The following is a 24,053-nucleotide window of genomic DNA, read 5'->3' on the forward strand; positions in this document are numbered from 1 at the left end:
ACACTTGTCAGCAAGGAGCCCAGTGGAGTCAAGCCCTTTTGTTGAAGAAGTCATGGTCATTCTGCCAGAGAAAGTCAGGCACTCTGGGGAAAAGCTGATTGTAACTGAAGTGTAATTAAAGAAGCGACAAGACCGGAATCACCATCATTTGGAAGTGAGGGGAAAATCCAAGACGGAGCAAATGAAGACTAATGGAGTAATGCTAACCCAAAGCTAAGTTTCTAGCGTTGCCTGAATAATACATAAACTTGTAATTAAGATTTAAGATGATCCCCTGTGGGAAATGTACTTTTGGGCCAGAAGAATTCAATATTTCTTGTACCCATTAAAGGCAAAATGATAAATCATCTTTTTCATTCTCTGTTGGAAGTAGGAGCATGGTAACTTAAATCACAAAGAAAGTGCTGATGTGTTTAAAAGAAAGAACAAGTCTGGGGTGGTGCCAGGAGGATGGAAATTCATAGGAGTCTTGGTGAGTCTCATCAGCTAAATGTGGCAAAACTCATAAGAGTTATGACTTTTTGGTGTAGGCATGGGGTGCAAGGTAAGGGTAGAATTGGCTTGAAATTTGAACTTTTAGGAGTTTTTCTTTTGAGAAGTTGATATGAAGTGAAGTGAAAGACACTTAGTCATGTCTGACTCTCTGTTACCCCTTTTACTGTATTGCCAGGCTCCTCTGTCCATGGAATTCTCCAGGCCAGAACACTGGAGTGGGTTGCCAACTCCAGGGGAGAAGTTGATATAAAGAGTTTCTAGTCTGACACTGTGTTGGAGAAGGAAATGTCAAATCACTCCAGTATTCTTGCCTAGAGAATCCCGTGGACAGAAGAGCCTGCTGGGCTGCTGTCCATGGGGTCGCACAGAGTCAGACATGACTGAAGCGACTTAGCATGCATGCATGCATTGAAGAAGGAAATGGCAACCCACTGCAGTGTTCTTGCCTGGAGAATCCCAGGGACAGAGGAGCCTGGTAGGCTGCTGTCTATGGGGTCACACAGAGTTGGACATGACTGAAGTGACTTAGCAGCCACAGCAGTCTGCCACTCTGTATTTGTTCGACTGAGATTTTCAGTTTGAGATCTTTGCAGAGAAAGTGTGAAACCGTCTTGATGGTTGGATGACATTGCCAACTAAATGGGAATGAGTTTGCACAAACTCAGGGAGCTGGTGAAAGACAGGGAGGGCTGGCATACTGTAGTCCATGGGTTTGCAAAGAGTTGGACATTACTGAGCGACTGAACAATAATCTTGATTACATTTTGTGAAATATTCATGTGTGGTCCTTGGGTAGATGCCAGTTCACATCAGTCAGGAAGGTGCAGGGAGAAATACAGAGAAATAGAAACTGAAGTTGTAAAGGTGAAGAGCTCACTTGCTTCTTTTTATACACAAGAAACCAGGGTAAATTGTCCAAAGTCCCATGGCCACTTTTCAGTAGGGCTAGAACTTGGATGCAAATTTCCTGACTCAGCACCTAAGATTCTGTTCATTTTCCACAAAGGGGTGATTTCCACCAGAGACACTGCTCAGTGTAGGAGTCATCATTTTGTCATCAGAAGGCATTTTCTGATATGTTGTTGCCTTCTAATCGGTGGTGATACTGTTCATGGATGGAGAGAATCATAGAAACTTTTTAAACTTTTAGGTTACAGGATTAAGGGCTAGATCTCAGGCAAGAATACTGGAGTGGGTTGCCATGCCCTCCTCCAGGGGATCTTCCCAACCCAGATGACGATGCCAGAGGATGATCCTAGGGGTCAAACCCCCATCTCTCATGTCTGCCTGCATTGGCAGGTGGATTCTTTACCATCAGCACCACCTGGGAAGCCCTGAAAATGACTTTTGCTCTTTTGAAATTATGGTTTGGCTGCATGTAACGTTTTGGAATGATGGCTCATTTTTCTCAGTACTTGGAAGATGTTGAATTGTTTTCTTCTGTTGTTGTCATTGAGAAGTCTGTTGTCAGTCTAATAATTAGTGTCCCTTGATAAATAATTGATTATTTTACTCTGGCCTTTTCACTTTTTGTTGTTTTCTTGTAGTTTCAGGCTGAGGGCTGATGTATATAGATTTAGCTGTATTAATTCTACTTGAGACTCCTTAGAATTCCTGTAACTAAGGATTCTTTCATCAGCTGTGAAAAAGTCACAGCTGTTATCTTTTTCAATATTGCCTCTTGCCTGTTTCCTGCTTTCCCTCCTGCCGGCCTCTTTAAAGATAGATGCTGGACCTTCTCATTCTCTCTCCTGCTCTCCTGAAGCTCACGTTCATGGTTTGCATCCCTGTTTATATTGGTTTCATCCTGAATTCTTTCTTCACATCCATCTTCCTCTTCAGATTTTGAATTTGCCGCTCTACCTATGCATTATGTATTCATTTCCTAAAGTTCTGTTACTTCAACCAATAGGTTTGCCCTTTAGATGGTTAAAATGTTCTCTTCCTGATCCAGTCTTTCTCAAAAGTGGATCCCTTTGAGGATGCCCTCTTTGTGTGGAGTCTGTTTCAGCACCCTGACTTTCCCAAGCTAAAGTTCATCACTGTATGGCTCTTAATATACTAATCCTTCTAGAACCACCCCTCATTCTCTATTTCCTGATATCAACAAAGCTTTAGCTCCATTTACCATTTCAGCATCTACTGAATTTCAGTTTTTTAGTTTTCCTCTTCATTTCGGAGCTTTTCTTTTACTTTTAGGTCCTCGGTCATGTGTTTAAATGGAACATTGTTATCATGCTCCTATGGATGCTTTGGATGGAAGGGTTTTTAAGGTTATTCAGATCAGGGTTTCTTAAATTTAATATTCATATAAATCACCTGGCAACCATGTTAAAATGCCAGCTCTATTTCAGTAGATCTGGGAGAGGGCCTGAGATTTTGCATTTCTCACAGATTCTCAGTTGATGGTATTGTTTCTGCTCCATGGGCACCATCTTAGTAGAAGTATCCTAAACCATATGCTTTTATAAACAGAAACCCATGAAAATTTTATCTCTTTTCCCAAGAGGCAAAGGACTAGAAGATAGAGAAAAAAAAAATTCTAATTGTTTTGTTAGTTAGACTTGTTTGCCTGCAAGTTATATCATACAAACACTAGAGAATCTCTTGGGATCCTAGAACAGGAACTTTTTTTTTTGTTTGCAGAATGACTGGAAACAGGAACTTAAATGTGATCTACTTTGTCTGTTTCCTGCATTATTATGTTTTCTCTCTCTCTTATGTTCCTTGTTATATGGAGCGCATCAGTCATAGAAGAACTTTCTCCTCTTCTGTATCTCTCAGGATCAAAGATGTAGTATGCCACGCTGGACAAAGGAATGGCTTATTGAACTAAACCATCTGGTTTGAGTTATGACTTTGCCATTTACCAGCTGTTTAAGTTTGGGTGAGTAACTTAACCTCTGTGACCCTTAGTACTCTTATGTGTAAAATGGGAGTATTAACAGCTCCTACAGAATGGGATTAAATGAGTTATTATATAGACACTTTTTAGAATAGCCACTGAAATAGAGTAAGCATGCAACAAATGTTGTAATTTTTATATTTTCTTCTGTTTTACTTCTTGTTTGTCTTCTGAAAAATGACTCACTGGTTCAACTTGGTTTTGATACACAGACTTGGACCTATCAGAGGTGGCCAGGAGTTATGATATGCGTTATATTCTATGAAATAGCTTATCTTGCAGTAGTCATGTGATTGAAAGTGGTGGCCATTCTTTGTAAAGAGGAGGGTTTGATCTTATGGACTATTAGTAGAGCTCAGCCAGTGGTTCACAATACAGTGCTTGTGAACTAATTTAAACAAGTATTTTATTTCATCTAGGTAAATTATATTAATTACATAACCCATCATTTTAAAAGCAATTAGGAACTAGTTACTAGAAACTGAGAATCATTATTGATTTGTTATTGTTCAGATACTCAGTAGTGCCCAGCTCTTTCTAGCCCCATGCTGGGCTTCCCTGTTCTTCACTATCTCCCGGAGCTTGCTCAAGCTCATGTCCATTGAGTAGGTAATTCCATCCAACCATCTCATGTTCTGTCGTTCCCTTCTTTTCCAGTCTTCAGTCTTTCCTAGCATCTGGGTCTTTTCTAAAGAGCCATCTCTTTGCATCAGGTGGCCAAAGTATTGGAGCTTCAGCTTCAGGATCAGTCTTCCAATGAATATTCAGGATTGATTTCCTTTAGGATTGACTGGTTTGATCTCCTTGCAGTTCAAGGGACTCTCAAGAGTCTTCTCCAACACCACAGTTCAAAAGCATCTATTCTTTGGTGCTTGGCCTTCTTTATGGTCCAACTCTTATATCTATCTGTGACTTCTGGAAAAACCATAGCTTTGACTATATGGCATTTTGTTGGCAAAATAATGTTTTTTAATATGCTGTCTAGGTTGGTCACAACTTTTCTTCCAAGGAGCAAGCATCTTTTAATTTCATGGCTGCAGTCACCATCTACAGTGATTTTGGAGCCCCCCAAAATAAAGTCTGACACTCTTTCCATTGTTTCCCCATCTATTTGCCATGAAGTGATGGGGCCGGATGCCATGATCTTCGTTTTTTGAATGTTGAGCTTTAAGCCAACTTTTTCACTCTCCTCTTTTACTTTCATCAAGAGGCTCTTTAGTTCTTCTTCACTTTTTGCCATAAGGGTGGTGTCATCTGCATATCTGAGGTTATTGATCTTTCTCCCGGCAATCTTGATACCAGCTTGTGCTTCTTCCAGCCCAGCGTTTCTCATGATGTACTCTGCATATAAGTTAAATAAGCAGGGTAACAATATACAGCCTTGATGTGCTCCTTTCCCAATTTGTGTGAAAGTCTGTCCTTGGAAGTCTGTCAGTGGAAGTCTGTCCTTCCATGTCCAGTTCTAACTGTTGCTTCTTGACCTGCATACAGGTTTCTCAGCAGGCAGTAAGGTGGTCCAGTATTCCCAGCTCTTGAATAATTTTCCATAGTATGTTGTGATCCACACAGTGAAAGCCTTTAGTGTAGTCAATGAAGCAAAAATGATGTATTTCTGGAATTCTCTTTCTTTTCTATGATCCAATGGATGTTGGCAATTTGATCTCTGGTTCCTTTGCCTTTTCTAAATCCAGCTTAAACATCTGAAAGTTCTTGGTTCATGTACGGTTGAAGCCTGGCTTGGAGAATTTTGAACATTACTTTGCTAACATGTGAAATGAGTGCAATTATGTGATAGTCTGAACATTCTTTGGCATTGTCTTTCTTTGGCATTAGAATGAAAATATTTTATTTTTATAATTTAAACTGGCATGTTTCTCAGGGCCAGTTTATATGACATCATAGTTGTGGTCCATGTATATTTCCAGAGGGTGTTATTCATATGACTCCAGTATGGATGGTCACCTGGACGTCTGCAAAAACTCTGGCATTTCTACAGTTGACTCAGCATGATTTTTCAATATTCTTTAAGAAACGTGAGTCTCATAATGTTTAGCACAGTTGCAAAGGTCCTGTTGCAGAGTGCAAATGCAAACAATTGGATTTTTAAATTTTTTCAGGAAGGACTTTTTTATCAAGGCACCTATCAGTCACCAGTGTGGTCTTGAGTGGTTCACTGCTTTGTATCACTCTTATTCTAGATTTCAAATTATAAATAATTTTTAGCTTATCTTTGTACATCAGTTAAAATTTTCTGTGGATTTATTGGTTAACCTTAAGTTTGTGTTGATACAATAATTTTCTAAAAACTAGGTATTTAAATATGAATATAATTCAGATATAAATCACCCATAGTCCTATTGCTAATGTAAATTTGTATGTAATTTTCCTAAACTCTATATTCACTCTTATTACTGGCTTCATTTGCCACTTATACATGGAAATAACTGAAGCCAAAGGGCTGTGGTTTCTCTTTAACTGCTAACATGGGGCTTGATGAGAAAGTTGGAGAACCTTGCATTGGACAGAGTGTTATGGATTGAACTGTGTCTCCTCCAAAATGATAAAGTCTTAATCCCCAGTGCCTGTGAATGTGACCTTATTTGGAAATAGGGACTTTACAGATGATCAAGTTAAGATGAAGTCATTAGACTGGACCCTAAACCAATGTCCTTATGAAAAGGAAAAATTTAGACACAGAGACAGACACATACAGGGAGAATGTCATGTGAAGTTGAAATAAGAGATCAAAGTGCTGCGTCCATAGGTAAAGATGCCAGTGATTGTCAGCAAGCCACCAGAAGCTAGGAGAGAGGCAGGCCAGGTTCTTTTTCATAGCCCTCCCAGGGCTCCAGCCCTGCTGAAACCTTGATTTCATACATCTAGCCTCTAGGACTGTGAAAAAATATATGTATTCTTAGTCTGTGGTGTGTGTTACAGCATCCCTAGGAAACCGATACAGAAAGGAAGCTGGGGAAACAGGAATATAGATAGATAGGAGATATGTAGATAAGTGCATGGGGAGATGGGTGAATGGATGGACAGATGGATAAATTGATAGGTAGTTAAGCAGATAGATGATACACAGATAGGTAGATGAGGAAGAAATCAGGGGAGATGAGGAAGGTGAGGCCATGTTCTATAAGATAAAAATGAATGCTAAGACTGTATCATTAGCTATGAGCTGTGGAGTTGTTTGCAAAGTCTGTTGCAAGTCATCCAACTTGCACGCAAAGCAGGAAAATCACAGTGGCCCTTGATACCAAGAAGACATCTTGTCTGACTTTATTCTGTTAGGGAGCTCATGTCTGGTGGCCCAGAAGCTCAGTCAGGCCATCTGGACATGTTGAGTGGCAGTTTCTGGGTGGGTGTGAGAACAGCAGATGGCTTCCATTTTCTCAGCAATATGAAGAGTTTGCTACTAAAACATGCCGAACTGGGCGGTCACTGGTTCTGTGCTGGTGAGACTGACCGTTCAAGTGCTGCTTTTTGGTATGTGCTCAAGAGCAGGAATGGCCAGTGTTGGAGTAGCAGTGGGAAAGAACGGGTTGTGAGGATAGAAACCTATTCTTTCCAAGCAGGTTGGCTGTCACAAGGCTTTATAAAGCTGGCAGCTCCTGGGGTTGGGATTGCTGCTCTCCTATGAGGGGGAAGAAGCAGTACGGGGACTCTCTCTGTTGTTTCAGTTCAGTTCAGTCGCTCAGTTGTGTCCGACTCTTTGCGACCCCATGAATCGCAGCACGCCAGGCCTCCCTGTCCATCACCAACTCCCGGAGTTCATCTCTGGGGGCTTCTTGCAATTTCTAGAGAATTTGGTTGAGTCTACCTTAAGCAGAGAGCTAACCTGCTTTAGGAAGTTAAATAGAGAAAAAAGTGCAAGGTCTCCAGGCTAGGTTTTCCATCTCACTTAGGTACTGGAATACCTCACTGAAATTGTTCCAAATCTCATTGATCCCTGTTCCAACGTTATCCAGATTCTGAATCTTGATTCTGTTTCCCATATTCATCATGTCACTCCTGCCTTGCAACTTGATCACTGTGTGCTGTCTTATTTTTCTGACTTTTTGACTTGGGCCCTTTCAGCACAAGGCCCTTTGGTATCTTTGGCTCATTCTGCTTCAGCATCCTTTGTATAGGACCCCTGAGTCTCAGGGGGCCAAGCCCTGGCCCTCTGACTGGAGACCCAGCTGGCCTTGCCCAGTCTTTTATGTAACTGTACAGGATGATCCCACTGAACCCTGGGGTAGGGTAAATGTGACATTCCAGGCTGTGCTGCCACATCATCCTCGAGCAAACTTTCAGAGGAAATGTCTTGAAGCGACTCTGTGGCTCTGGAATCCCGGACCCACTTCAAGGATCGAGAAGGTAGAGGAGGTGGTGGTATGGAGGTTTCTTTGGAAAACACCATTGCTGTGAATGCTCCTTTTTGTACAAAGCCCCGTGAGCATGGATGGCCTCCACAGACGCACTCTTATCCCAGGACTTGGCTGCCCCGGACCTGGTGCCAAGCTGTGGTGTGGAGGAGATGGAGGAGGGGTGCACTCACAGGGAGAAGACTGCTGCGCACTCCTGCACACTGTCTGACTGTGTGCTGCCTTTGGACTCATGGTGTTTAAAGTTTCACTTCTGCCTCAGTGAAGATATCTTTCTGAATCCATATATGATACTGTCAGCGGACACTATCTTGAGTCATAAGTACTGTCTTGTATAACATTAAAAAATAGACACGACTGAGTGACTGAACTGAACTGAACTGCAAATGAACACTGGGAAATGTGATTTCGAGAATAAATAAGTGGATTTTAGTGAACACATAGTAGTCTCTGCCATACACATATTTTAAGCCTCTAAGAGAGACCCACGGTATAAAACGTGTCTCAGATTTGCTTATCTAAAGAACTCCTTCCCACTCACCATTCTAGTATCCAGGACCACACTTGAGAAATACTAATGTAATGTTCCCTTGGAACCTCCTCCTAAACAGTTGCTGTTGAGTTTTTTGTTTTCCAACCATGTTGTAGAAACAGGAAAAGAAATGCTGCAGTTAGAGATGTCTGTGGATCCTAACTCTTTGAGGGTCATTTTTTCAGATCAAAAGATTGTTTTCTTAGCCATTTTATACTTTACTTTCTGTTTGAAAAGACCTTGCTTGTATTATTTTCCATGTATTTTCCTAGCTCTTAGAAACAGAGTTCAAGCCCAACCAGCAACATTTCCCCTCGTGCAGCTATGACCCAGGATGATTATAACTCCATTTAAATAGAAATGGTGAACTTTCCATTTGCTTATATTTAAAATTGATAACTGACAAGGAGCTGCTGTATAGTACAGGGAACCCTGCTCAATATTATATAACAGCCTAAATGGGAAAATAATTTGAAACAGAATAGATATATGTACAGCTGAATCACTTTGTACACCTGAAACTAACTCAACACTGTTAATCAACTATATGCCAGCATAAAATAAAAAGCTTAAAAAAATTGTTTAAATTTATTTTCAGTGTGTAGATGAGACCAGTACAATATAACTACTCACTGGGATGCTTTCAAATTATCTTTAAAAGTTTGTTTACAAAAATTTTTTAAATTTGAATTTGTGTTAAATTTATTATTTTCCCTTTTAAAACACAGGCTGTCAGCTGACCACTATTACACTTTCCAAAAAAGACTGACATAGGTCATGTCAAGTTAATGGAGCAGGGACTATAAAGCTCATCAAATATTGCATTCTTTTCTTATACTTCCGAGCCCCCTGGCAATTAGATGAATTTAAGTGGAGAGTTTTGGCCAATACAATATGGGGGTAGCATTTGGGTCTCTTCCTACCTAAGGTAGGGAAGAATCTGTGCACGAGTTTGTAGTACTACCTATTGTAGACATATTCCACATGGCGCAATTACAATATAGTGGAGACGCAAGCATCCTGGATTCCTGGGTGACCACATGGAACTGAGGTCTGTGAACCTGTAAGGGACAGGTGGTATGAGAGAAATAAATGAGTTGTGTCAAGTCACATGGACTTAGGAGCTACTTTATCGTCATAGCATGGCCTTCTCCTCCCTGGCTAAATATATGTCTTCTCTAAATGAGTAAAATAAAACAAAACAGAGAAACACTCTCATATAAGTCATTGTCTAGACTTGGCTATACAGTCACCCCATTTTAATAAGGGATAATTTGAGAATATACTTCACTTTATATTAGACATGTATTGTACTTCTCTTGCTGAAACAGATTGACTGTTTCCTTATATGAAGAGCCCCAAATTACCATCTTTTGTCATTATTCATTTTACTCTAAAAATTATATTGACAGTGATAAAATTTTCAGTGTGTCCACAATTTTTCATATGGTAATAGTATCAACAGCTGGTTAATGTTGTCAATTACAGTAGATTAGTATAGAACTCTGAAAAATAATGATCTCTATATTGTTGGCAGTGGAAACCCAGAGTTTCTTCAGTTCAGCTCAGTTCAGGTCAGTCTCTCAGTCATGTCCGACTCTTCGCAACCCCATGAATCGCAGCTCGCCAGGCCTCCCTGTCCATCACCAACTCCTGCAGTTCACTCAGACTCAACGTCAGTGAGTGATGCCATCCAGCCATCTCATCCTCTGTCATCCCTTTCTCCTTCTGCCCCCAATCCCTCCAGCATCAGAGTCTTTTCCAATGAATCAACTCTTCCCATGAGGTGGCCAAGGTACTGGAGTTTCAGCTTTAGCATCATTCCTTCCAAAGAAATCCCAGGGCTGATCTTCTTCAGAATGGACTGGTTGGATCTCCTTGCAGTCCAAGGGACTCTCAAGAGTCTTCTCCAACACCACAGGTCAAAAGCATCAATTCTTCGGCGCTCAGCTTTCTTCACAGCCCAACTCTCACATCCATACCTGACTACTGGAAAAACCATAGCCTTGACTAGATGGACCTTTGTTGGCAAAGTAATGTCTCTGCTTTTTAATATGCTTCTAGTTTAGTCATAACTGTTCTCCCAAGGAGTAAGCGTCTTTTAATTTCATGGCTGCAGTCACCATCTGCAGTGATTTTGGAGCCCCCCAAAATAAATCAGACACTGTTTCCACTGTTTCCCCATGTATTTGCCATGAAGTGATGGGACCAGATGCCATGATCTTCGTTTTCTGAATGTTGAGCTTTAAGCCAACTTTTTCACTCTCCTCTTTCACTTTCATCAAGAGGCTTTTTAGTTCCTCTTCACTTTCTGCCATAAGAATGGTGTTGTCTGCATATCTGACGTTATTGATATTTCTCTCAGCAATCTTGATACCAGCTTGTGCTTCTTCCAGCCCAGCGTTTCTCATGATGTACTCTGCATAGAAGTTAAATAAGCAGGGTGACAATATACAGCCTTGACGTACTCCTTTTCCTATTTGGAACCAGTCTGTTGTTCCATGTCCAGTTCTAACTCTTGCTTCCTGACCTGCATACAAATTGCTCAAGAGGCAGGTCAAGTGATCTGGTATTCCCATCTCTTGAAGAATTGTCCACAGTTTATTGTGATCCACACAGTCAAGGCTTTGGCATAGTCAGTAAAGCAGAAACAGATGTTTTTCTGGAACTCTCTCTCTCTTTTTTTTTTTTTTTTTATGATCCAGCGGATGTTGACAATTTGATCTCTGGTTCCTCTGCCTTTTCTAAAACCAGCTTGAACATCTGGAAGTTCACGGTTCACATTTGCTGAAGCCTGGCTTGGAGAATTTTGAGCATTACTTTACTAGCATGTGAGATGAGTGCAATTGTGCGGTAGTTTGAGCATTCTTTGGCATTGCCTTTCTTTGGGATTGGAATGAAAACTGACCTTTTCCAGTCCTGTGGCCACTGCAGAGTTTTCCAAATTTGCTGGCATATTGAATGCAGCACTTTCACAGCATCATCTTTCAGGATTTGAAACAGCTCAACTGGAATTCCAACACCTCCACTAGCTTTGTTCGTAGTGACGCTTTCTAAGGCCCACTTGACTTCACATTCCAGGATGTCTGGCTCTAGGTGAGTGATCACACAATTGTCATTATCTTGGTCATAAAGACCTTTTTTGTACAGTTCTTCTGTGTATTCTTGCCACCTCTTCTTAATATCTCCTGCTTCTGTTAGGTCCATACCATTTCTGTCCTTTATCGAGCCCATCTTTGCATGAAATGTTCCCTTGGTATCTCTAATTTTCTTGAAGAGATCTCTAATCTTTCCCATTCTGTTCCTCTATTTCTTTGCATTGATCACTGAGGAAGGCTTTCTTATCTATCCTTGCTATTCTTTAGAACTCTACATTCAGATGCTTTTATCTTTCCTTTTATCCTTTGCTTTTTACTTCTCTTCTTTTCACAGCTATTTGTAAGGCCTTCCCAGACAGCCATTTTGTTTTTCTGCATTTCTTTTCCATGGGGTTTGTCTTGATCCCTGTCTCCTGTACAATGTCACGAACCTCAGTCCATAGTTCATCAGGTACTCTATCTATCAGATCTAGTCCCTTAAATCTATTTCTCACTTCCACTGTATAATCATAAGGGATTTGATTTAGGTCATACCTGAATGATCTGGTGGTTTTCCCTACTTTCTTCAATTTGAGTCTGAATTTGGCAATAAGGAGTTCATGATCTGAGCCACAGTTATCTCCTGGTCTTGCTTTTGCTGACTGTAGAGAGCTTCTCCATCTTTGGCTGCAAAGAATATAATCAATCTGATTTCGGTGGTGACCATCTGATGATGTCCATGTGTAGAGTCTTCTCTTGTGTTGTTGGAAGAGGATGTTTGCTATGACCAGTGCATTTTCTTGGCAAAACTCTATTAGTCTTTGCCCTGCTTCATTTCGTATTCTAAGGCCAAATACCAAGGCCAAGAGCAGACACACTGAAACCATACTCACAGAAAACTAGTCAATCTAATCACACTGGGACCACAGCCGTGTCTAACTCAGTGAAACCAAGTCATTCTTGTGAGGCCACCCAAGATGAGCGGGTCATGGTGGAGAGGTCTGACAGAATGTCATCCACTGGAGAAGGGAATGGCAAACTACTTCATTATTCTTGCCTTGAGAACACCATGAACAGTATGAAAATGCAAAATGATAGGATACTGAAAGAGGAACTCCCCAGGTCAGTAGGTGCCCAATATGCTACTGGAGATCAGTGGAGAAATAACTCCAGAAACAATGAAGGGATGGAGCCAAAGCAAAAACAGTACCCAGCTGTGGATGTGACTGGTGATAGAAGCAAGATCCGACGCTGTAAAGAGCAATATTGCATAGGAACCTGGAATGTCAGGCCCATGAATCAAGGCAAATTGGAAGTGGTCAAACAGATGGCAAGAGTGAATGTTGACATTCTAGGAATCAGCAAACTAAAATGGACTGGAATGGGTGAATTTAACTCAGATGACCATTACATCTACTACTGCGGGCAGGAATGCCAGAGAAGAAATGGAGTAGCCATCATGGTCAACAAAAGAGTCTGAAATGCAGTACTTGGATGCAATCTCAAAAATGACAGAATAATCTCTGTTCGTTTCCAAGGCAAACCATTCAATAACGCAGTAATCCAAGTCTATGCCCCAACCAGTAACGCTGAAGAAGCTGAAGTTGAATGATTCTATGAAGACTTACAAGACCTTTTAGAACTAACACCCAAAAAAGATGTCCTTTTCGGTATAGGGGACTGGAATGCAAAAGTAGGAAGTCAAGAAACACCTGGAGTAACAGGCAAATTTGGCCTTGGAATACGAAATAAAGCAGGGCAAAGACTAATAGAGTTTTGCCAAGACCATTCAGGTATGACCTAAATCAAATCCCTTATGATTATACAGTAGAAGTGAGAAATAGATTTAAGGAACTAGATCTGATAGATAGAGTACCTGAGGAACTATGGACTGAGGTTCATGACATTGTACAGGAGACAGGAATCAAGACCATCCCCATAGAAAAGAAATGCAGAAAAACAAAATGGCTGTCTGGGGAGGCCTTGCAAATAGCTGTGAAAAGAAGAGAATTGAAAAGCAGAGAAAAGGAAAGATATAAGCTTCTGAATGCAGAGTTCCAAAGAATAGCAAGGATAGATAAGAAAGCCTTCCTCAGTGATCAATGCAAAGAAATAGAGGAAAACAACAGAATGGGAAAGACTAGAGATCTCTTCAAGAAAATTAGAGATACCAAGGGAACATTTCATGCAAAGATGGGCTTGACAAAGGACAGAAATGGTATGGACCTAACAGAAGCAAAAGATATTAAGATGAGGTTTCAAGAATACACAGAAGAACTGTACAAAAAAGATCTTCACAACCCAGATAATCACAGTGGTGTGATCACTCACCTAGAGCCAGACATCCTGGAATGTGAAGTCAAGTGGGCCTTAGAAAGCATCACTATGAACACAGCTAGTGGAGGTGATGGAATTCCAGTTGAGCTGTTTCAAATCCTGAAAGATGATGCTGTGAAAGTGCTGCACTCAATATGTCAGCAAATATGGAAAACTCTGCAGTGGCCACAGGACTGGAAAAGTTCAGTTTTCATTCCAATCCCAAAGAAAGACAATGCCAAAGGGTTTCTTAGAAGGTGTGTATAATATATATTCCGGTTCATGTAGACTTAGAAGTTGATGGTTCAAAAGCTAGAATCAGGATGACAGTAGGCCTGGAAGCAGGCCTGTGTGTACCAAAGGCTTCCCTGGTGGCTCAGTAGTAAAGAAACCTACCTGACAATGCGGAACATGAGGGTTTGATCCCTGGGTTCGGAATGTCCCCTGGAGAAGGAAATGGTGACCCAGTCCCGTATTCATGCCTGGGAAATCCTGTGGACAGAGGAGCCTGGTGGGATACAGTCCATGAGGTTGCAAAAGAGTTGGACTTGACTTACTAAAGAACTACAGCATATGTTCCAAAGACATTGTAGCATCAGATAATACTCCCGCCACGTATTAGCAGAATCTCATTTCTCCTAAAAGTATTTACCAATATTTTCCCAGAAGATTCCTCATGTGTATCCCCACAGCAGTTTGTCACCTGTGAGCATCGTGTCACTTCTGGGTTCTTTCCCTGCTCTTGTTCTAGCCTTGTCTATTCCTCAGAGCTGCTAGCAGAAGGAAGAAGGCCACCCCTGTGATTGCCCATCAGGAAGACAGTTCTGTCTGTACTTGCTGATGGTCTTTGGTCTCTGAAATCCTTAATGATGGATTTGTTTCAGAAGCTCTGAGGCATCTTGTCACTTGAGCCCTGATGCAACTCTGCTTATCTTGAAGATGTCACCAAAAAATCTCTAAAGAATATTCTGTATTATAATCCTCAGTCTTCCAGTAGGGGGTCAAACCTAGAAGATCTGAAGAGAAATAGACAGCATCCCATCCTCTTCATGCTCCTTGGCAAATTTTGTTATAAGATCCCATTGAAAAATATGTTCCTTCTTTAATTATAAAATCGAACCTAACATGTCTTTCACCAGACATCAACACATGGTATGTGTGTGTAGTGTGCATGTACGTAGAAAATGGAAGTGTGCATACCAGCAGAAGAAGTGTGCCTTGTTAAAGCTGCTGCTGCTGCTGCTGCTAAGTCACTTCAGTCATGTCCGACTCTGTGTGACCCCATAGATGGAAGCCCACTAGGCTCCTCTGTCTCTGGGATTCTCCAGGCAAGAATACTGGAGTGGGGTGCCATTGCCTTCTCCAATGCATGAAAGTGAAAAGCGAAAGTGAAGTCACTCAGTCATGCCGACTCTTAGCGACCCCATTGACTGCAGCCTACCAGGCTCCTCCGTCCATGGGATTTTCCAGGCAAGAGTACTGGAGTGGGGTGCCATTGCCTTCTCTGTGTTAAAGCTGAGGCCCACTCTACACAAGATTTTACTTCTCTGTGACTTGCTTTTCATTGATAGAGAATTGTATCCATATCAAAGAGGCTGAGGACACTTGAAAAAGACTAATCTGGGTTTCTCAAACTAAACCAAATATAGAGATTGTAGAAATATGAAAAAGATTCCCTTAATAAGAAAAAAAAAACAGTCAAAAGGTGCAATGACTCAAGTATCCGTCAACAGATAAAAAAATAAAAAATGCATATGAAGGAATATTACTTGGCTTTAAGAAGGAATGGAATCACAATATATGCTGTAACATAGATAAACCTTGAAAATGTTATGCTAAATGAAAGAAGACAGACACGAAGGACAAGTACCATATGATTCCTCTTAGATACTGAAAACAAATTCATAGAGACAGAAAGCAGATGCTGGGGGAGGGGGCGGGGATTGGAAATTTATCATTTAATGGGTACAGAATTTTTGGAATGATGAAAAAATTCTGGGAATGGTTAGTGGTGATGGTTGCACAATTCTGTGACTGTGCTTAATGCCGCTGAATTGTACACTTAAAAATAATTAAAATGGTAAATTTTATGCTATATTTGCTTTACTGCAATAGATAAGGAAAACAAATCTGCAGAGATTCTAAGAGTACATACATTATACCAGGTAAGCTGTGGAATTAAAGGATGAGGATTTAGTTTTGCTGGATTGTAAATTTCTTGAGGACAGAAACATTGCTTTATTGTAGATGCTACAGTATCTATTTGAAAGTCTTAAACATCTCCAGATTCAATGAATCCTAGATGACTATAATTAGATGATGGCCTACAGGATTTTTTAAATTTAATTTGTCCTCAGAGGAGAGGAATAAGTGGGTTTCCTGATCAAATACAGGGAAATGCTTTGGAAGGCTTGTTCTCTTAGAACAGTTTATTTAGATCTCCCGGTGTAGGCTGGCTGCTCGAAAAGCTTGGCAAAGAGCCAAGCAAAGCAATGAGAGAGGACTGATAGGTTGAGGGGAGAGCGATCAGAATTCAGTCTGATGTGCAGCTCTAGCAAAGGGATGCTCAAAGGTTAATAGCACAAGATACTGGCTTTGAATAAGAACATTCTTTGAAAGAATCCAAAAGGACACAGGAAGAAACTTGATTGGAATTGATTGTACAGAATCTCTACTATGCAGAATGAGGGGCTGAGTAAAAAGCACTTAAGATGGATAATATTCCTCCTGCATGGCAGCAAAATACAGGTGACAAAAGGAGCCAGTGTCTATAGCCACTGAACTTTTCTAAGCATTTATTTAAAAAAAACCAAAACACCTCTTTTCTTAGATTATTTCATTTGATGCAAATTATATCTCTACATGCAAAAAAAGTTTTTCTGAGAGGTTATATTCTTAGGGGAGTACAATTAAGCATCTAAATTTTGCAGTGTAGACTGAAATTTTATTTTATAATTGAAATTTAATCAGTAAGTTTTATTTTAGATCATTTCATATAAGTAATATATAAATACATTATCACTTCATTAAATATTTGAAATGAAAAATATCTCTCCCTTCCAATTATCTCATTTCTTTTAACAGAGGAAAATGCTGTCAAGTTTTCAGACAGTTCTCTTCTGTTTACATACATATATGTAAATATATACATAGCTTTTATTTCCATTAATTTCTTTAACATAAATTGAATCAAATTGTCTTTTCCTGAAATCTGCTTTTTGCTGGAGTTTTTAAAAGCAGTAGAATGGCTGAAGTTAAGGAGGAGACTAAGAATATGTCATCTACACACCAAAAAAAAAAAAAAAGTTTGTATAATGAGGAACTGCCCACATTAATTAGATATTTAAAGGAACAAAACCTTACAAGGTGATCATCAAGCTATTTGTATGAAAGGTGTGGAAGTTTATATGACCATAAAGTAATAGGAAAAGTTTCACACACCACATAGAAAAAAGTCTCCCCACTCCAAAGTCACATCTTTATATTCATGCACGAAGAGTGCAGGCAACTTATCTGTTTTATCTTTGGTTGGTTGAAACTTCAAGAAATTAACAACTTTTGTATATGTGTTAAATTTTGCATTTTCCTCTGTTCACTGAAGTGAAGAATCACAGCTAGTTGAATTAATTATCTAGACTAGAACACGCACACTATTAGGCCAGATGTTTGGGAGATCTAAAACCTGGAGCAATTTAATTTAGCTACAGAATTCTCATTGAAGTCATAACCCTCAAATTGGAACTTGGCACTATGTCTGGCTTAGCGGGTAAGGAAAAGAGAAGGTGTTTTGCCCCCTGATTTTTCTCTAATTACTATGTATTGGATTAAAAAGTGTTTTGTTAGTTGTGTAGGTATTTGTGTTTCATTTGCAATAAATGAGGTCCTTTAGGTTGTTGCTCGTTGTGTTGTTAGCACAAGACAATCTCTCTTCTTGAGTATTTGATCTATAGATAGGCAGGCCTCTGTGCCTGCCTCTGCCATGAGATGCCTTCCCCACTTCAGTCATGGAACATCTCTTCAGGGTTCAAAGGGCTCTTTGGAGACTTCGTTGTGGTCCAGTGGTTAAGACTCCACACTTCCACAGCAGGGGCCATGGGGTCGATCCCTGGGGAGCTAAGATCTCACATACTGCACAATGCAGCCCAAACAGCAGCAATAACAACAAACAGAGGGCTTACTGGGGATGCTCAAATGGATCTGGGGCCTCCACTCCAACTGAGACCTTTGGAGTCTGGCGAATCAGTCACCAGTCAATCCTCTTGCCTTCCCTTTCCCTCCTCCCTGTAATTCTAGTACAGGTGGTTGCCCCAGCTGGAGATGCCCCATTTTTTAAACAAATGTTCATTGGTAATAATGAGGTGTATGGTCAATTTAAATTGTTTTAAGTACAGACCTTATTACCAGCTGCTACTGCTGCCAAGTCACTTCAGTCGTGTCCGACTCTGTGTGACCCCACAGATGGCAGCCCACCGGGCTCCCCCGTCCCTGGGATTCTCCAGGCAAGAACACTGGAGTGGGTTGCCATTTCCATCTCCAATGCATGAAAGGGAAAAGGGAAAGTGAAGTTGTTTAGTCATGCCCGACTCTTAGCGGCCCCATGGGCTGCAGCCTACCAGGCTCCTCTGCCCATAGGATTTTCCAGGCAAGAGTACTAGAGTGGGTTGCCATTGCCTTCTTGGGCAAAATATTGACAACTGTTGAATCTAGATTAGTACTATAAATTCGAATATAATGCAAGCTATAGGTATTACCAGCTAACATTTACTAAATGCCTCCTTTATATAAAACAGTCAGTATTTATTTCTAGTTCTTTTAGATCCAGGAGAAATGCATGCTTTGTAACCTTAACTTTGGACTTAGCGGAATCAGATAATCAAAGATGTTTGGATATGGCAGGAGATGGTGTTTTATGGCCTTTTTGGTCCTTTAGCCAAATTATTATCAAGGGAGTTGATTCTTGATGAACTGGTCTAAAGCAGCCAAGGTTTGGGAGGCCAGACAGAAGCAGATCAAGCAAACAAATAAGCTTGTTAATGATCTATGCATATGGGGCTTTACAACTCCCAAAATTAATGTAGTGGCTTTAATTTTTGTGAGCTAGAGTACAAAGAATGATGCCAAATTAACCTGGATGGCAGGAGATGGAGACTGTATTAAACCAAGTAGGTTCAAGTCTGAAAATGCAAATTACTACTGCATTTGTTAATGAGGTTGCTATTTTTAAAGACACACACTAATACAGCCAATCTGTCTCATAGCACAAGGTGACTCTTATGTTATTGCTCCTTCATGGATTTTTTCCCTTATCTTCCACTTAAGCATTTTTTCCCCCTCTTTTCCTTCTGGTGGGATCCACTTAGTTATTTCAACTGGGTTAGGAGGTGCAGATTAGGAAATGCCCTTGGGCTTCCCAAACTGGACATTAATCAAGAAGTTTCAGAGATGACCCAGTTGCATTCTTGGAGGTCAGCACTGGCCAACCTCATATTCAGAAAAATTCAGGAAAATAGGAACCTTGGAGTGGGATTTATGAGACTTGGGTGTTAGAGCCTCACATTCATTAACAGGTTGGGTGAGCTAAGCAGATGATTTGATCTTTCTGGGCTGCAGTCTGAGTGTACAAAATGGGACCTGGTAGGGAGGTGAATTGGTATAAGCCCTAGGGAAGTCAACTGAAAAGATTTGGCAGAAATCACACATTTATATACATTTAGATCAATCCCATTTCCACAATTTAATCCTTCAGATTGTGAATGAGAGATTCACCAAAGACATCCATTCCTGCATTGTTTGTATTATTAGAAGTTTGGCAGCAACCCAGTAGGGGATTGGTCAAATAAATGTTGGTATGTCTCTATGTTGCACAGCTGTACTCTCCATTATTGATATGGAAAGTTGTCCAATATATATTAAATCAAAAAAGCAAGATTCAGAAGAATGTGTCTAATGCGCAATTTTGTTTAAAAGAAGAGATGAACAAGAATGCATACTAATTCTTAAGCTTATTTGCATGCAGAAACTTTGGAAGGAGACACAAGAAACTAACTGAAAACCAAGCCCATCTTTTCCCATACTCAGCCTGGACCCTGAAGTGGAAACCATATTCAATGTCTACACGAACATGCCTTTGCTTTCCTACTGTTTCCAATAGCGTTTCTTTCCTCCTCTGGGACACTTATGCTCAAGCAGATGTCTTGATTGTTCATTATAGGAACTTGCCCAAAGACTTATCTACTCTTCACTGGAAAACATCAACCATTTGTGCCTTAAGATTCTTTGAATTCTTAGTTCTTAAAATCCTCACCTTGATGATTTCATTAATCTTGGACTGTTGTGTGGAGATTCTTACGCAATTCCAATCAAGTCATTGTGTTAAAAGACAAGCCTTAAACTAAGCTTCCAATTTTCATTAAATTTTGACCTTATACTACAAAGTTTTGCAATGTAGAATTCTCTTTTACTGCAGTAAAGAGTACACTCAGCTTTGTCTTATCAATAGCTTGTGTTGGTGATTTTAGGGGAACCAGTGTTTGATAGAATAAAAAGTCATTACCTAATGGGGCAGGCATAGTGTGTAAGGAAACTGGAGAGATGATGAAAGTGAGGTAAGACTCCAGATTTTTTTCATGCTGTAAACTCATGAATTCATTATCCATTTAAAGTTAAATGGAGTAAAAGTACATCTTATTTTGGATAAACAAATATGTAAAGTAAAGTCAGGGCTTAACTATTAAATCACTAAGCTTTCTTTCAATGTTCTGTTTCTATTAAAATTTTATAAATTGGTGTGTTATTGAAGAAGGCTGCTCAGTTTATATACCCATTATAATGGGGTAGCTTTCAAACACCCAGTCCGATGATTCACTGATGTTTCCAATGCTGATTTCAATTAACATTTGTCAGAGCTAAAAATACATTTTTTTTTCCCTAGAGCCCAGGTCTATTTTGACAGAATGATTTTCAACATTGTGACTTTTTAGCATAGGAGACTGTGGTTTTAATTGGAAAACCAATTACTTTAAAAACTATTCAGCTCCTGCCCTTTATCATGATTTATATCAAAAGAGGCCTGTATTTTTGGCAGCAATAATGATTATTAAGATTAGTGACTGGCAGAAAATCCAGTGTCCCAGGGTGAACTGGATCTAACTTCAGAGAACTCTGAAAGTATTCTCAGAGCCTCAGCTGACTGGGGTTTAAAGACTTGTTTTTGAGGAGTCAAAGTAACATTAAAAAGAAAGAAAGAAAGAAAGAAAACTAGCAGAAAAGAAAAAAAGAAATTTTAAAAGCAGTAAGAATGAGTAGAAAAACTAACTTTGGCAGGCTTTTGTGGGATTATAGTTTGTTTCATCTTTTTATTCCCTTTAATATGTGGAAGGAGCAAGCTAAATTAAAAGAAGATGAAGACAAAGGAGAAGGAGGAGGAAGAGAGAAGGAGAAAGAGGAAGAAGGAGGAAAAGGGAATAGGAAGAAGCGGAAATAATACTCTGTGAGGATGTGCTAGGGTTAAGCTTTATGAAAAGTAAATCTAGGTGCTAAAAGAAGGCGTGATTAGGCAGAGATAATTAGAAATGACACTGGAGCACTTATATTCATTCCTGAGTAGCCACATTCTTTAGGTATATCCTTTTTACTTTATTAAATCTGAGTATAGAAAGAAGTCATTAATTTTCTATACCATAGCTTTTACATTTGCATAATAATATGTTTGTTTGAACGGAATTTACAATTTAACAGAGACTCTAAAATATGTTCTCATTCCTGATATCCTGTTTTATTCACTATTTTCTATGTATGGCGAAGAATATGTTCTTTCTTTCTATCAGTGGTATTTTTTTATTCTATTAATGTTATATGATGTTTACTTGCATCTTTCAGACATAAGTTATTATGATATTTATCAATCAATATTAAAACAAATTACATATTCAAGAGATTTTTTTGAAGCTGGTGTCCATCTGTTAAATATAACCTCAGTTGACTGCACCAGTTTGATGATTTGCTTGAGCCTTTTTCTTCACTCATAATCATTTTGTTTTTTTCTCTGTCAGTTGACAAAGGCTGACATTTTTGTGTTGGCATATGGGACTGAAATTTCTAAAACTTGAGTAACAAATTTTTCTTTGTGGTTAGAGAAGGGGTTGGATTGAAATTCTGTTTATCCTGTCACTTGTTCTGAGGAAAACGTGGAGTACTGCCCCAACTTTAGATGAGAGAATACCCACTGCTAGTTGGATGTAAGCATGCCTGGGGAACAGGGAGGGCAGCCTGCCAGGACAGCATCTGCATGAAGGACTAAGGTTACTCTTGGGAGAGACTCATACTAAGGTGGACTTGAATACTCCCAACCATCTGTCTACCAACTCTGTTTCCTCCCTAGCCCCATGAATATATAGCTGTGTCTTTGTTAATAGGAGAAAGGTTGGTAAAAGCACAGAAAGAGATATGTGGCACAGATCAACGCTGCGGCTCTGCTCCTTGGTGGACTTGTGGGAGACAGTGGAAGTGACTTGAGAATACCCCAGGTTTCACATACTTCGGTGGCACTGCCTGGGGGCTACCACGGTCTTGACTAGAAGCTGAAGTAGTGTTTATAGGGCATTGAGACTCAATCTTGAGCCTTGGGAGAAGGCTCACCAGACCCAGAACAGATTCCATAGCACATGGGATTTCTACTGTATAGAACTACAGTGAGCAGTCACTGAGATTCTTTAATGAGAGACACGGATTTTAACTAACTTTAGCAAAACTATATACTTCAAATACTACAAAAATAGCTGCTCACTTTTTAGATGGAAGGAACATAGCATCTCTTTACTATAGACTTTTCTCACTTCACAACTGAAATTTCCAGCTCTTAAAAAAGGCACTTAGCTTTTATATTCATGAAAAGAAATATTCAGAGCTCCTAACATTTGATGAGTAAATGAATGGCTGTTGATCCCCGAGGGTCTCTTCCAACTTTGTCTGACACAAAATCGTAATTAGAGGCTTATCTTTGCTGGCCATCTTGTATTAAGTTGCTTTTCCTTAGACTCAAGGTTCTGTATTGGCTGATTTAAGTGTTTCAGTGTTTGAAGCTAGGAGGTGAGCTAGAGAACAGTGAGATTTATTCTGGTGCTGAAAGTCTATTATTTTTCTAATAAAACCCAATTTCCATGCAACTCTTAATACCCAGGGTCCAGAGCCTCCTTCCTTTTTAGTAGGGAGTGTTGTGGAATTTTGGCCAATTTTGGGTTCTTTTATTCATGTCTTACTATGGCTGGGAAAAAAAATAACTCCAACTTTCCATATGTATTTATTGAAAATCAATAGAAGTATGGGAGCTGAGAAATTATCATCAAAATAAAAAATAAGAATGGCTAACCAAAGATTTATTTATGATTTCTTAGTCTTTTGACTTTCAAGATAATCTTTTTTTTCCCTCTTTTCTTTTGTTTAGTCCTTCAGCAGTTATTAATTGAACATCTACTGTGTCAAGAACTGTGCTGTGTGTGTATTTACTAAGGGTCATGTTTATAACTGGAAACAATGGGGAAGTGGTCTCTGATCTCATGGAGTGTTCATCCTAACAGGTAAGGCAATTAAGGACTTCTCTGCTATCTGCTAACCTAAAGCTTGTGCTTTTGTTTCATTTAGTGCACAACAGATGAAATAATGCTTAAGTTATACTGCTTAGATTACTGTAGCTTTGTAGTATAGTCCAAGCCAGGCTTCAACAGTAGATAAACCATGAAATTCCAGATGTTCAAGCTGGATTTAGAAAAGGCAGAGGAATCAGAGATCAAATTGCCAACATCTGCTGAATCATAGAAAGGCAAGAGACTTCCAGAAAAACATTGACTTCTGCTTTATTGACTATGCCAAAGCCTTTAACTGTGTGATCACAACAAACTGTGATTCTTCAAGATATGGGAATACCAGACCACCGTACCTGCCTCCTGAGAAATCTGTATGCAGGTCAAGAAGCAACAGTTAGAACCATGCATGGAACAACAGACTGATTCCAAATTGGGAAAGGAGTACATCAAGGCTATATACTGTCACCCTGCTTATTTAACTTATATGCAGATTACATCACGTGAAATGATGGGCTGAATGAAGCACAAGCTAGAGTGAAGATTGCTGGAAGAAATAACAATAACCTCAGATATGCAGATAACATCACCCTTATGGCAGAAAGCAAAGAGGAACTAAAGAGCCTCTTGATGAAAGTGAAAGAGGAGAGTGAAAACTCTGGCTTAAAACTAAACATTCAGAAAATGAAGATCATGGCATCTGGTCCCATCACTTCATGGCAAATAGATGGGAAAACAATGGAAACAGTGACAGACTTTATTTTCTTGGCACAGATGGTG

The sequence above is a fragment of the Budorcas taxicolor genome, chromosome 10 (assembly GCF_023091745.1).
Source record: "Budorcas taxicolor isolate Tak-1 chromosome 10, Takin1.1, whole genome shotgun sequence".
NCBI classification, from domain to species: domain Eukaryota; kingdom Metazoa; phylum Chordata; class Mammalia; order Artiodactyla; family Bovidae; genus Budorcas; species Budorcas taxicolor.